General features: G+C 38.2%; 1 protein-coding gene across 16 annotated transcripts in view; it reads right to left on the reverse strand.

Moving 5' to 3' along the window:
* HERC1 (HECT and RLD domain containing E3 ubiquitin protein ligase family member 1) overlaps positions 1-15,565 on the reverse strand; it is a 179,786-nt gene extending 164,221 nt beyond the window's left edge. For 10 of the 16 annotated variants that reach the window (XM_057303700.1, XM_057303694.1, XM_057303699.1 and 7 more), the window contains exon 1: positions 15,405-15,555. The gene's annotated coding sequence lies outside the window, so the exon portion shown is untranslated. Of the gene's footprint in view, positions 1-1,836; positions 1,932-15,371 lie in introns of all 16 variants that reach the window. The other 6 variants (XM_057303695.1, XM_057303690.1, XM_057303691.1 and 3 more) reach the window with 5 other exon arrangements.
* Between the last annotated feature and the right edge of the window lie 1,081 nt (positions 15,566-16,646).

Raw genomic sequence — 16,646 nt, forward strand, 5'->3', positions numbered from 1 at the left:
AAATACTGTTTAAAAATTTTAAAAAAAAATTTTTAATGAAATACCTAGGCTCAAGTCTAACAAAACATGTAAAGGACCTAAATGCTGAAAATTACAAGACACACAAACGAAAGAAATCAAAGGAGATCTCAATAAATGGAGAGACATACCATGTTCCCAGATTGGAAGACTAAATATACAAATATCAGTTCTCCTCCAAGTTGATCTACAGATTTAATGCAATACTACAGACAAGCTTATTATTTTTAAGATTTTATTTTTAATTTTTTAATGTCATCTCTCTCCCCAATATGGGGCTCAAACTCAAGACCCGAGATTGAGTCCCATGCTCTACCAAATGAGCCAGCCAGCCACCCCTAGACAAGCTTACCTTAAAATTTATATAGAGAGGGAAAGTTTCTAGCATAGCTAAAATTGTGAGCCTTACCATCAACTTAGAACCAACAAGAAAATATTGAGAGACGTAAATAAAATATAACCCAATCCTCAAAAAGAAAAGTATTTTTAAAATAAGACCACCCCCAAAATCTGCTTGGGCAAAGAGTGATTAACAAAGCAAATTACTAGATGCCGTCAATAATACAGAAAGCAAATTTGCTGAAGAACTGACTTCAAGTACAAAAATCTATTCCACAACACAACACAACAGACTCCTTTCCTCTCCCTACCACTCCAAAAGTACAGATAATCAGAGATGGTATATACACACCCGCTCATACACACTAAAAGAGCCTATAAATACAATGCTCCAAAAGAACCATGCTTTATTCTTCTTAATGCTTACCCGAACATTAAGGTCTGAGTTACTTATCTTTTGATCCACTATAATGTGAAAATAAGTCTTCTTCCCCAAATTCTACAATAAAATGAAGTTTTATACTAGTCATTGCCTCCTTCAGTTAACTTAATCCCAAACAGAGGATTCACCCACCCTTTACTAACAGGTCAGCTATTAAAGTATGTGTGTGGTATAACTATACATCCCAGTCTGCCCAAGATATTACCATTTTATGCCAGTTGTCCTGCATGCACCCCTTTACTATGGTAGAGGCAAAAGACCAAGTACCTATGGATAGTCTCTTTTAAGAATAGTATTTCAAGTTATAAAACAATATGTATGGAATTTTGAAAAAAACTCCCTATACATATAAATAGATCTAGAAAAAAAATCTGGGGAACTACACATTAGAATTTAACAGTGGTTAATCTGCATAGTTGAACAGTTTTTACCTTTTGCTTTGTATTTCCCAATGCTGTCTAAAAAAATTATTTTTTTTATAATTGCATATATTACCTTTCACACTTAGGAGAGAATTATTTCCACTCATTAAAATCTAGCTTTCTTTATGATCCAAATCCTCATTTCAAAAGCACACTCTTATTCATTAGTATATTTTATTCATCAAGAACTGAGGCAATGTGATATATATATATGTCTATACATACACGTGTCTATACATATGCACATATATATATATATATATATATATATATGCGCGCACACACACACACACACATAGTGTAGAACACTTCAGCTTTTAAGATGCAGAAAATCTAAATTCAAGAAACAGTCTTGCTGTGGAAAATATAGTACCTACCTCCCTTTCAGAGTTGTTTAGAGGATCAGACAAGAATCTATATGAAAGTACTTTAATGCAATACACTAAGTGAGCTATTATTATTACTACAAGCACATGAACAAAGTATGTAAACTCATATTTCGTATATAAAGTAAGGGGGTCTTATCAAGTGAGTTCCAATTCCCTTCTGGTATTAACAATGTTCTCATAGCTCAGCCTTCTACCTACATCTAATCTATCTCTTCAGGAGGTATACCTTTTTTATGGATAATCATTCCCAGGTCTCCATGTTTTCTATCTTCACTAGGAGAGAGCCAGCTCTCCACATTCTTCTGTTATGGCTCTGATTGCCTGAAAGTGAAAGAAAATATGTCTGTTCCCTCCAAACATATGTGAAAATCTTCTTTTAATCTGATTTATATTTTATGATCTGCCATATGTTGCAATGTAGAGTAGTGACTAGGCACATGGACTCTGGAGTCAGACTGCCTAGGTTCAGAAGGAGGGTCTGCTGTGTCACCAACTCTGCAATGTAACCTTGAACAATTTAGTTAATCTCTCTGTGCCTCAATTTGCTCATCTGTAAAATCGGTAACAACAGCACATCAGTGCATACATAAAGTTGTCCAACAGTTGTAAAAACAGTGCCTGACAGAGTAAATGTTATATATGACTTAAGTTCTTTTCTAATACTCCTTCTCTAAAAGTATAATGCTTACAGGCTAAGATAAAACAAGCAACCAACATATGTCTCTTGCTTTTTTCTCACTGAAAAATGTCTTATTTACCTATCAAAATGTCTCCACTAACTGTAGTGAAGTCATACACACTCATCAGCAGCAGCCATTTTTCTTTATTCTTTGTTCAAATCCTCTAAGCCAGCATTTCCCAAAATTTGTTTCCTTTAGAAAATCTGTTCCACTAGTTCTTCAAGACGTTATGAGGAGGGGAAAAAAAGGTTCAGAGATCAAATAAATTTGGAAAAGGCTGTGTTAATGTTAAACAGGTTTCTTTTACATATTAATATGCACTATTACATTTCAAGAGAGCGTGAAGTGCACAAAGTTCACCAAGTTTATTTGACCCCAAAACCCTTTTGTCAAGGAACCACATTAGGAAATGCGGGGGCTCCAGGTCTTCACAACCTTTAACACAAAATATTCTGTTATATAAACTCAACATGTTTAAAATCTAATTCAAACACAAGGCCTGTTCTCAAATTCTTGCTGAGAAATCTGGCTCAAGAAACCAGTAATTGCTGCCCTGCACAAATGACTTTTGAAATTTCTGAATATGAATACTGACTTCTAAAAAGAACAGACACCAATGGCCAGCTAGCTACACGTGCTAAGTCACAAGATACTATCTCATGATGGCATGTTAACTTATTTATTGGCCAAACATCCTTTAAACAAATTATTATTCTAATTATTCAATTTTCCTAAGTAGTCTCTGAATTTTCAGTAATAAAGACTTGTACTCTTCCCTTAAAGGAATCTCACCACAGAACCTTGTCAATCATATCCCAGAATCAGTTTGAGCATAAATGCAATGCCCTAAATATACAATCTACATTGCTGAAGAACTATCCAAAATAACACCACTTAATACATGAAAACGAAACAATAGAACTTCACTATTCTGCAATCCCTGATGAATTAATAAATTGAAACAATGCTCATCAATAGCTGCTAACATCCGAAGAGATAAGACAACCTTATGTATCTCCTGAAACACAAACCACTCCTATGAAGTACTCCTACAATAAGAACAAAACTCTGACAAATCTATCAATTTACAGGAAATCAGCAGACAGAATAACATATTAAATGACATTAGAGAAATGCAATCAGCAAAATGAGACTATGGGAAACTTCCCAGACCAAACAACAGAGTCTCTTTTAACAAAAAAAAAAACTTTAAGGAAAAAAAAGATATATATACACATACGTATATATATACATACACATACAAGTACGTATGTAAAATAATCAGAAAAATATGAAACCTGATTACATATTTGGTGATACTAAGAACTTGCTATGAATTTATTTTGGTATGATAATGGTATTTTGCTTATTTTATGAAAAGAGAGAGACTCTTAGAAATCCAAACTGAAATATCTGAAATTTACAAATTAAAAACACGTCTATGCTTAGGATTTGGTACAAAAGAGTCCAGGGATTGGGGGTAGGATGGTAGGGAACAGAAATACAAAGGAAACAAGGCTGCCTATAACTCCTGAAGCTCCATTATGAGTACATGGGAGCTCTTTATACTATTCTTTCTGTTTTATATTAACATGTTTAAAAACTTTGTAATAAAAAGGTTGGTTTGGTTTTTTTTTAATGCTGTCTGGGAATTGAATTACCTGCCTAGTACTGTAAATAGTCTCTACATATTCCTACAATAGATTAATGCACAGTCAGGCATAAGTGAATATAAATTTTCCATGACCAAATTATATTTATAAAATTATAAGAAATCATTTGACATGAATTTCACTAACACTCAACATGCTAAACTCTCTTATATAATGACTGCTATTTGCAAGCCTGTTTCTATCCAACCAATTTATGGCTTTCTATGAAAAAAATACATTGTTTCAGTATACTTTTTTAGTTTTTATTTATTAAATAAAGCAACAGTCACAAAAAACTTGCAGACAATATTGCAAAGTCATCACTATCTTTCCAGTTCTAGCGGCCTATGGTACTTCTGGAATTTATCATTAGCAGACTTATTGCATAAGTGCACCAGCTCACTGAGCTCCAAAAGAACTAGTTTTATCTTGTGTACGAAAACCCTTTCCTGCCTTCCTACTCTGAAATAAAGAGCCAAACCAACAGATGGCAGACCAAGAGGGAGGGGGTGGTGATTAAGGAGGCAGTTATAAGAGAGCACTGGGGAAAAAGAAAATAACCCTGGAACTGAAAGATATAAGAACATAAGAATACAAAATATCAGCAATTCCTTAGATTTTTGCAAAACAAAGTCACATTCTGTCAATCATCAACTACTTTAAAGGGAAGTGATTCTGTGAATTTGCATCTGATTTATTCCTTTATACTGTGTACCTTTAAGAGTTTTGAAAAGTCCCTCTTAATATCTCAGACCAATTTAAGTTAACCAAAGCAATTCAAACTATTTCCAAAATAAACAAGGGAAACAGGGGACCTACTGAACTTTTATCAGCATTTCACTACGACTATACATTCACATCAGCCTTTTCAGAAGCTACCAAACTTTTTTTTTTACTTCAAAAAAGTAAAACACTCTACCTCTATCCTAATCTACAATACAATAAAAAAAAAAAAAAAAAGTCAACATTACTGCAGCCTAACTGGTAGAAGGTTTTCATTAAAATATTAGTTTAAAAAACATGACAATAGTGTTGCCATTAGAATTATAGTTTTAATCTAAATTATATTTCTTAAAAACAGCTAGGCTTTCAGTATAACATTAAGAACATGCCAATTACAACAGGCCACCTTTGCCCATTCATCATGCCATGTTATCTTCTGTTTCCAGATTAAGCAATTTCTAATCACATATTTAAGAGATCAAGCCCATTAACACCATACAGTGCAAAAGTTCAGGGGCACCTGGATGGCTCAGTCAGTTAAGCGTCTGCCTTCAGCTCAGGTCACAAACCCTGGGTCCTGGGACTGAGCCCCAGATAGGGCTCCTTGCTCAGTGGAGTCTACTTCTCCCTCTCCCCACCCCACCCCGCTCACTAGTGCTCTTTCTCTCAAATAAATAAAACCTTAAAAAAATAAAAAAATGTGGAAGTCCACCACTCACACTCTGGCAGTTTTAAAAAGAAATAGCAACTTCCTTTATCAATAGAGAACCTAATAAAAGAAGGTCTAGCAATTAAAGGTTATTCAAGGGCTCATTCCTCAAAGCTACCTCTCTCCTCTGGAGAAGCTTGTTAAATATCAGAATATCTACCCTATCTATCTCACAGAGGTATTATGAAGATCAACTGAGAAAATCGTTACCAAAGTACTTTGCAAACTAGAAGCCATATATACTACATAAATATACACATACACACAAATGTAAGTCATTACTATTTCACTATCTGATTGTACTCTGGACAGTTCTGCAGACTAAACTTGCACCTTAAAATCATTAGGTTTCAAGGTCTACCAAGAAAAACTTCATGTTCCAGGGCATAAAGATTCACTAATATTCACCCCTCTATATCAATGCCCAGTCCTTATACCAATTATTGTTCTAACATCTATTCCCCCTCTTTGGCAGAACAGAACTAGAGACATTCTTCAAGAATTCAGAACAACATGTGGCACCTAAATTCTGTCTGTCACAGTGAGTTCCTCAACACCTATGTAGAATGGTCTTGCCCAAATATTAGTTGAATAGGATTTTATTTAAGGACTTTTAGACTTTTTTTATTTTAGGACTTTTAGAAGCACTGGAATGAGTAAGACATATAGGTTCATGCTCTCATGGAGTTTACATTCTACTGAGGAAGACAAATAATAAACAAGTAGACAAGTAAGCCATTAAATTTCAGGAAGCACAAGTGCAAAAAAATAAAAAAGAGACAAGGAGAGTGGAGGGGAGATGATCACTATTTTTTATAGTGTGATGACTGACAATTTCTCTAAAGAGGTAAATTCTGAGAACTCTTCTTTAAGCAAACACTTGAATGATGTGAGGGAGGAAGACCTGAGAGAAGAGCACTCCGAGCTGAGCAAGAACAACTACTCAGCCCTGGGAATGCACCTGTCATGATCAAAGAATATAAGGAATTCAGTGTAGCACAAGCGGAATGAACAGAGGTAGGCAGGGATTAACTACATCAGGTAGTGCCTTGTAAATTGGTTGTTACTTTAATTGCAGAAGGAAGTCACTGTAAAGTATTAAATAGAGGAGTGGCCTGATTGATAGTTAAAAAGATCATTCTAGCTACAAGTGGAGAATAGACTGTCAGAGATCAAGTGAGAAAGCAGGGAAACCAGTTAAAAGACTACTGTACTTATCTAAGCAGGAGATGATGGTAGTTTAAACCAAAGTTATAAGGTAGAGATGATATATATGGTCAGATTAGAAAGCTATTCAAAAAATAAAGTCAAGAGGTTTTGCTGATGGGCTTGTTATAGGGTATGGAAAAAAGAGAAAAATCACAACTGACATACCTAGGCTTTTGGGCCAAGTAACTAGCTGAATGGTCCAACCATTTACTAAGAGCTGACTGAGAGGAAATGATGAGGACAGAAATCATACCTTCTTTATTGTACAAATTCAGTCTGAGATGCCTATTAGACAGTCAATGAAATATGAAATAAGCAGATGAACTTTAACACTGGACCTCAGGAAAGGGGTCTGGGCTGAAGACATAAATGTGGAAGTCAATCAGCATAGAGAGTTTTTAAAGCCACAAAAATGGATAAATGTAGATTGGAAAGATTTGTTTAATCCTCACATTAGCCCTATGATGTAGCAACTACTATTATTCTCATTTTTATAGATCAGGAAGCTAAAAGACTAAGGCTTGTCCAACATCACTCTGCTAGCAAGTGGCAGAATTAGAAGGGAAAAAAAAACAAACAGATCTGACTACAGTGACGATGACCTTTCTCAATTAAATTTCATCATTTAAACCAGAGAACTTGAAGTGAATATTGGAGTGAATATCTTCACAATTCTCCCAAGGTTGGTACATACCCAGTGCCATTCTAGATGCACTGGAGAGAACTTAATTCTTTACAAACAGTGACTGTCCAAATGTCCTAGAGCATTTAGTTCTCTCATGAAACCCCCTCTGAGAGAAAAAAACAAAACAAAACTCTACTATTATTCTATTCTACTACTACTACTACTACTACTACTACTACTACTACTGGGAATAGTACCACTACTACTACTAGGAATTCTTTAAAATGAGAAAGAGATTGGTGAACAATGTAAGTTACCCCCCTATGACTTTTCATGGCCTTCTCTTTGTAACCAGTAAAATCAAGTGTCATTTGGGGTTTTTATAGCAACAAAAGTTAATTTTATTTTAAGACTACACAGACCTCTGCTGGTTCCATTCACAATCAGCACCTAGCATCTTTTCTTAAGAACACCTGGTCATCAAGGGCGCCTGGGTGGCTCAGCCGTTAAGCGTCTGCCTTCGGCTCAGGGCGTAATCCCAGAGTCCTGGGATCCAGCCCCGCATCCAGCTCCGCATCCAGCCCCGCATCCAGTCCCGCATCCAGTCCCGCATCAAGTCCCGCATCGGGCTCCTCCACTGAGAGCCTGCTTCCTCCTCTCCTACTCCCCCTGCTTGTGTTCCCTCTCTCGCTGGCTGTCTCTCTCTCTGTCAAATAAATAAATAAAAATCTTTAAAAAAAAAAAAAAAAAAAAAAGAACACCAGTTCATCAGAAAACTAGAATGTAAGCTCCTCTGGTGCAAGATTTTGTTGTTTTTTGTATAGACCTGTCAAATCACCTGTTCTACACCTGAAACTAATGTAACCTCGTGTGCCAACCATAGTTAATTAAAAAAAAAAAAAAGAATCTTTGTTTTTTCATTAATGTGTCCCCAGCACTTGAAAAGTATTTTTTCTGGGAAAGAACCTAAATTTCCAGCTGAGCAGAACTTGTTACCTTGTAAGCTGGGGATGTTTTTCATTTTGCCTTAGTATCTTGGTCCCACTAAATTCTGGTAAGATTATCCTAAATCCAGAACTATAAATTTTCATTTCATCTTCCTTAAGATTAACCTTCTTTCTTATGGAAATATAAAAGGTTCCAGATACAGCCTTACTGGTCAAATAACTACCATACCATGATTTCAATATCTACTGTGTGTACTATTCAAAATAACTAGCATGTAATGTGAACCAAAACGACTGTATCATACATGCTCTGCAGAAAAGAATATTCTCCTTCAATTTCAGTTATCCTTTGGTAAACTCCACAAGTATTTCAGAGCATGGGTACTATGAATCAATGCAGCAACTCTACTAAATGCAAAAGGTTTCAATGAGCAATCCTGGCTAGATCAGAAATGCATTCCACTTGCACACAACAACTATCAGTGTAATATTAATGGACAATTTATTTCATTTTCAAGCAATAAGAACCTGCCAATGACAGGCATTAAGTGCCCCTACACAATAGGTTCAGGTCACTGAAATGACTACAGAGCATTTTTACAAATCAGTCACCTCTTGCAATAAATAAATAAATAAAAATACCTCAACACCTTCTCTGTTGGTGAGGTTATAGGGAAAACAGATTTCTCATACATTATCAGTGGGAATGCAAATGAGTACACTTCTGTAATATCTAACACAACTACATACAGTAGTTTCCCCTTATCCAAAGGGGATATGTTCCAAGACCCCCAGTGATGCCTGATAGTACCAAATCCTATATATAGTATGTTTTTTCCTACACATACCTATGATAAGGTTTAATTTATAAATTAAGCAGAGTAAGAGATTAACAACAATAATAAAATAGGATAATTATAACAATACAATTGACCCTTGAACCAAAATGCAGGGGTTGGGGGCACGAATACCCCATGCAGTTGAAAATCTGCATGTAACTTTCGACTCTCCAGAACTTAACTACTAAAAGCCTACTGTTGATCAGAAGCCTTACTGATAACATAAGCAGTCAATTAACACATATTTTGGACATATGTATTATATATTGTATTCTTACAATAAAGTAAGCTAAAGAAAAGAAAATGTTACTAAGAAAATCATAAGGAAGAGAAAATACATTTACAGTACTGTGTGGACATAGGCAGTTCAAACCCATGTTGTCCAAAGGTCAACTACATACTATAATAAAAGTTATCTGAGGGGTGCTGGCTGGCTCAGTGGATAGAGCATGAAACTCTTGATCTCAAGGTCGTGAGTTCAAGCCCCACTTTGGATGTGGAGCCTACTTTTTAAAAAAAGTTATGTGAACGTGGTCTCTCAAAACATTTTATTGTACTGTACTCAATCTTATGGTGATGTGAGATGATAAAATGCCTACATGATGAGATCAAGTGAGGTGATGAGTTAGGCTGTGATGTGGCATTAGGCTACTTACTGACCTTCTTTCTGACTATACATCAGGAGAAGGATCATCTGCTTCTGGACCACTGTTGACCACCAGCAAGTGAAACCACAGAAAGAGAACTTATAGACATACAGGGATTCCTGCATGCTCAACTTTTGACCTAGCAATCCCACTTATAGAAATCTACCTTGAAGATACACCTCTAACAAAACAAAAATACATATGCACAGGTCAGTTACTGCAATACTCTTTATAGTTGCAAAATATAGGAAATTACCTAAATGTACATACATAAAAGAACGGTTGAATAAATTAGGATAAATCCGCAGAGTAGAGTGTTGTACAGCTATAAAAAAGAATGAGGAATATCTACTAAGAAGAATGAACTAATTTGGAGTGACTTCCAGGATATCCAGTGATTTCCAGTAAGTAAAAAAAGTAAAGTGCAAAAGAAAAAGAGGAAAAAGCAAACAGCTGGGCAGTTCCTCAGAAAGTTAAACACAAAGTTATCATACGACCCAGCAATTCCATGCCTAGGTATATACCCAAGGAACTAAAAATATATGTCCACACAAAAACTTGTTCATGAATGTTCACAGCAGTATTATTCACTACTGCCAAAAAATGGAAAACCAAATGTCCATGAAATGAGGCATAGATGAATAAAATGTGATATATGCATATACTGGAGTATCACTCAGCCATAAAAAGGAATGGAGTATGGATACGTGCTACATGAATGAACACTGAAAAAATCATGCTAAGTGAAAGAAGCCAGGCACAAAAGTCAACATATTACATGATTCCATTTACATGAAATGTTCAAAATAGACAAATTCACACAAACATTAACTAGGGCTAAGGAAGGTGGAATGGGAAATGACTGCTAATAGATACAGGGTTTCTTTTTGGAGTGGTGAAAATATTTTTGAATTAGATGGTGGTAACGGCTGCACAACCTTGTGAACACACGAAAAACCAATGAATTGTACACTTTAGAAGGGTAAGTTTGGTGGTATGTGAACTGTATCTCAATTAAAATTGTATAAGAAAAAAAGAAAGGAATATAACAAAACACAATCTGTTCATTTGCACAAAAAATAATACAAGGCTAAACCAAAAAAACTGAAGAGACTAGTTACCTAAAGGGCAAGGAAAACAGATTGGGTAAAGAGGATGGAGGTGGGAATCAGGCAGTAGGAATAAGGAGTGACATTTCTCTGACTCTATCTTTTTATGTAGTAATGTTTAGTAATAGTAATGTTTAATATACCTAAATAAATAAAGAATCAAAATCAACCAGGATTGAGGGGCAACCCAAAATGGAATATAAAGAGTAAGAAAAGAACCAAACTGCATTACGAATGAGTAACATAACACTCAAAGGAGTGGGGAACAAAAGAACTAACCTAAAAAACTTTGGAAAATAATATTTTGACTAGATACCGTGAGGTTAAAGACAAAAAAAACAAAACAAACAAACAAAAAAACTGTACTCTAATTAGCAAATATGTTTCTCATAAGGGTAATGGGTTAGCAATCAGTAACTAGTTGATGTGCATTATAAAAGTGAACAAGTGTGATATTATTTATTATCTATATGATCTATTGTCTACAGATAACGAGAGCCAGATTTTCACTATCAGAAAATAGTTACAATAAGAAATGAGTAAAGGTTAGAATGAACCTTGTGGTGGTGGACTACGCTAGAAGCCATCAATATGAACTCATCATTTTTAATATATAGAGAAAGAGAAATATAGAAATAAACATGTGTGTGTGCTCACTTGCATGTGTGGGAGGGTTAGTATATACACCTATATTTCCTAGCACTGTCCTCTGAGGGCCTAGGGGCAATGACACCCCAGTGAGTACACCTGGCATCCAAATCTTCATTTAAATTCTATTCTCCGGGGTGCCTGGGTGGCTCAGCCGTTAAGCGGCTGCCTTTGGCTCAGGTCATGATCCCAGGGTCCTGGGATCGAGCCCCACATCGGGCTCCCTGCTTGGTGGGAAGCCTGCTTCTCCCTCTCCCACTCCCCTTGCTTGTGTTCCCTCTCTCGCTGTCTCTGTCAAATAAATAAATAAAATCTTTAAAAATAAATAAATAAATTCTATTCTCCAATAAAAAGAATCAGAGTTCCTTAGACAAGCTGTTGATTCCAGGACTGGTACAAGGGAAGATACAACATGAGTGAGAAATAGCCTATGATACCAGAATATAAGGAAGTGCTCGAAAGAGAGTGAAGGCCAACTTGAAAAGGCTCTTAATGGCCAAAGCTGGAACAATTTGAGCAATAAAAAAATACTATTGGGTTATAACATGTAGAATAAAACAAATACCAATGAGATTATAATTACATAACTAAATAACTGAATAAACAAATGAGAAAGAGTTATCTCTTCCTAACAGAAAAATTCCAATAATATGTTTAAAAAAAGGGGGGGGGATATAAAATCACCATTAGGTAAACACAACAATAACTGTTGCAGACAGTTATCAACACATGCTAAAATCAGCAGGAAAAAGTTTGAGGAGAAACAGTATATCTGCATGGTCTCAAAGTATCTCCCCGAAGATATGTATCAAAAGGAAGAACAGTAACTTTACAGTGGAAAACAAAGCAGAAGCCACCTTAGCAAAGTAATCAAGGTTAAAACACCACTAGCAATAAGACATATCAACACCATGTACCCTCTAAAATGATGCACTGAGGACACATCATTTGTGGTTTTCTTGCAAACATACATAAGTACAATCTAATCATGAGAAATCATCAGACAAACCCAAAATGAGAAAAATTCTACAAATCAATTGACAGTACTCATCTAAAAATGTCAAGACCATGAAAGACAGTGAAAAACTGAGGAACTATCACAGATTGGAGGAGATGAGGAAAATACCACAACTAAATTCAATGAATTAGGTTGTGGAACAGAAAAAACACATTAGGGGGGAAACTGGTGAAAATGCAATAAAGTCTGTAGTTTAGTTAATTGTATTATACCAATGCTAATTTCCTCGTTTTGATCATTGTACTATGGTTATGTAAATCATCAACATCAGGGGATGATGTAGGAAAAACATTATATAGGAACTCTCTGTACTATCTTTGCAACACTTCTGTAAGTCTCCCATTATTTCAAAATAAACAGTTAAAAATAAATAAAATCCATCAATTGATCATCTTACCCAACTGTCATATTTTATTGCTCAGGGATCTCATCTATAATTTAATATTGATTCATTTAGAGGGCCCAGTAAGTGACAGCAGAAAATAACTAAAATCATAAAAATCATATCTGGCATCTAAAAAGTAAATTAGCTACTTTATGTTCCCTTATACTTTTCTTAGTCGAAAAAAATTTGCTAGCTGTGTGACTTTACTGGCTTTGCAAACTTCTTTTTAAGGGACATGACCAATCTGTTGTTTTGAACATCATGATAATCTGCAGAATGTGCCCATAACACATTTCATTTGTCTGTTAAGCCAAAGTTTTATTTACAGTTAAAAAATTATCTTTAACAGGTTATAGTAAGTTTTTTACTTATTATTACATAGTTGTCCAACTATAAAATTCAAACTGTTTCACAAGTCAATTTGCTTTTATCCTAACACAAACTTCTCTCCACACACCAAACCACAAAGTCTTCATTATTGTTATTTTACTGAGAAACCTGAATTTTAAAAGATCCACTGTTCAATGCATCAAGTCTTTTTTTTTAATAATATTAAGAAGGAGTAATTTTGTCTTTTTGGGAAAAAATGCGTGAGACATTAGAATTCAATTGCTATTTATTATTTACATCCTCTACTAACCAATCCAGCCCAGGCAAGAACACAGTCTTTGAAATTCCTTTATTCAAATAGGATTTGCAGAAAATGTTTATATTAATAAACAAACTAAGTGACCCATTTACATTTGCTTTCTCCTCATGCACCACCAGGATGCCTGCATTGGGAGTGGAATACATGACCAGCAAATGAATCGGTAAGTGTCACATGTAAACAGCATGACTAGAAATTTAAAAAGCAAAGTGATAAGAGAACCTTAGGAAAAGCAAAATTCATAAAAGTTTAGAATTACAAAAGGCCTTAATAGGCCATTTAATCCATTCCAATGACAACCCCAGACAAATGACACTGTTCTATTTTTTAAAGCTGCCAGATTTCCAACCTCCCTACATGTTTCATTCTACCATATAATCCTGTCATATAATTTGGGAGAAATATTAGAAGACTATTCTTTGCCCTACCTAATGCTTTCTTTTCTCAAATAATACATTTTAACTCACTCCCAAGATAAATCCATGTATAGGTGCATTATATGTGTGTGTACATACAGACAGACACCCAGGACACTCAATTTTGCTTGTAAAAACTCACACCATAGAAACCTACCTAATCAAAGGCACATATCCATCCCATCCCAATCACAAAGGCACTATAACAAACAGTGTCACATAACGATTTTGGTCTAAAAATAACCAATGGAAATCAATGTTATAAAACCTTGAGGTAAACAGGTTTCCTCCAACTGGGAATAATCATAGTTTGCCTTCCACAAACACTGCTCTTTTCAGCGCCCACCACAGGAAAAACTGTAAAAACACTTATGTACTACATCCAAGCAATACTAATTTTTTAACTTCTGATTTTTAAAACCATCTATCTAACAATCACTTTGGAAGAGAGTCCAATGAAAGAGATAGAGATGACAGAGTACAGCCACTGAGAATGAACAAGTAACCAGTTTTAATCAAGTGGGCCAAAGCGACTCAAATAAATCATTCTGAAACATATATAGAATGGGGGAAGTCCCCAATCAATGATGAGCCAAGGACTACCCGAAAAAATTAAGTGTCTCTTAGGAAACACACCAAAATGGTAACCATGAAATGCTATCTCTGGAAATGGAATTACAAAAACGAGTTAGTTCAGATTTGGTATTCCTAGAATTCTGATTATCCATATTTTCTACAGAACTATAGACATTATTTTAAAATTAAGGCAAATTCTGTCCCTGTTCACAGCTCTCTGGGTTGGACAGCATGTCTTTTACATAACCTCCTGGGAAAGGTGGTACCAGTTCCGGTCCTCGTGTCTCCCAAGAACCTACCACCCACCACAGAAAAGGTTTCACCATGTTCCCTGGGACAGCTTTTGTCATCATCATCCTCATCTCACCCACAGACAAAACAATGCATTTCGTCTCCCTTTCTGGTAGCACAGGCTTTATAAATTGCTATTTACCGAGGCGGGAGATTGGAGAAAGGGTTACCTGATGATGAGCTGCCCCCACCCAAAAGCAGAGGAAAGTAGAAAGACACGTCGTCCCCACCTCCACCCCTCAAAAGGCGGCCGGCGACGGAGGGACACTGGGGTCGTGGCTCTCCCGAAAGACAGTCGGGCCGCGGCGCCCCGACCCTAGCCCCGGCCGGGGGAGGGGCCCTCGTTAGCGGATAAAGGGGTGGGGGAGAAGGTCAGAGACCCGACCCCCGAGGGGCAAGTACAGCAAGCCGCCGGAGGGGCGGGTCCCTCTACCCCTTCGGGCGAGCGGCTGGCTTCTAAGGCGGCTCTGAAAGCGCTTGGGCTGCGGGAGGCCTCTGAGGCCGGGCGCCCCGCACAGCGCCGGGAGGGTTCCCTCAGGCCTCTGCCTGCCGCCCACCCGGGACCCCGGCGGCCCCCGTTCGGCCGCGGCCCGGGAACAGCCCCGGCCGGCCTTGCCCGGCCCGTAGGACGCACGCACAGGCGGCCAGGAGGGCAGAAGAAGAGGCGTTACCGTACGCGGCCCCGGAGCTGATGGAGGTGGGGCGCGGCTCCGGCTACCCGAGCCCGGCTCAGCAGCGGCTGCGGCGGCCGCGTCCTTTATTTTTGCTGCAGCAGCGGCGACTTGTCAAAGGGAAAGACGTAAGAGGCGGTGGCAGCGGCGGCGAGCAAATCTCGCGGGATTTGGGCGGAACTCTCGCGCAGTCTTGACCGCTCGCCCCGCCCCCCCAAACCCTGCGCGGGAGGCCAGAAGGGCTGGGGGAGGAGCACCTGAGTGGGGTTGCGGGAGGAGGGAAGAAGGGAAGGAGATTTAATGGCGGGGGACGGGGGTAAGTGTTGACTTAGGTTCTGGGGACGCCTTGCCACCGCGCTGTCCTCGCCTTTTAGCCCTTGCGGAGTCCAGACAGCCCCGTGCGTCCGCGGGGGCCGGACTCCGCTTATGAGGCACAATTGGGGACGTTTCACAAAGGCGGGTGAGGAGTTACGGGCCATCCGGGGCTCCCCGTTTTCCCCGTAGTGGGTGAGGAAGACCCCCACTGCCCGCAGTCCGATGCTGCGAAACGGAGCGACGCGTGGAAAAGCGGGCAGCAGAGGCGGGGCGGCCACACCCCTTTATCTCGGACGCGCGCCGGGTGCTCTGCGCTCTTTATCTCCGTTCACACCCGGCCCTAGACCTCTGGCCGGTGAAGCGCAATCATATAAAAGCGTTTCACTTGACACGCTTCTGTCTTACTCATGTCTTTGCGCTGCAGGGCTGCTAGAACCCTGCACATGCTGGGGCCTGCCACCCTCTGAGGACACCCAGGTAAATTGTCCTTTAGGTGACTTACATCCTTGATCCTGACCCGGACCTTAGCAAAGAAGTCCCGTGAAGGGCGGGAACGCTAACAGGCTTGGTCATCACTGTACACCCAGCACCTAACCCCGGTCCAGGTGCTCATTAAATTATTGAAAGAATATTCCCGTCTTCTCCCTTCTGTATCTTTTCTTAGTTCTAGACTCTCACATTTCTAGCCATCTTCCTGATGTCCATCGTTAAATATATTCTACTGAGTTACTGTGAAAGTGAGCGAGGATCTGGAGCCAGTCTCTGCCCTCCACAACCTTACAATCTAATTGGGGACATGAGAGGAGTACACAATATGTAAGCATGTATGTGTCACTCATGTAAAAAATTACGATACAGGCAGAAGAGGGAGTGCTTGCCAGTGGTTAAATTGGGTATATATGACGCAGTTTAGCCTAAGCCCACTAT

This window comes from Ursus arctos, unplaced genomic scaffold (assembly GCF_023065955.2).
Source record: "Ursus arctos isolate Adak ecotype North America unplaced genomic scaffold, UrsArc2.0 scaffold_28, whole genome shotgun sequence".
NCBI classification, from domain to species: domain Eukaryota; kingdom Metazoa; phylum Chordata; class Mammalia; order Carnivora; family Ursidae; genus Ursus; species Ursus arctos.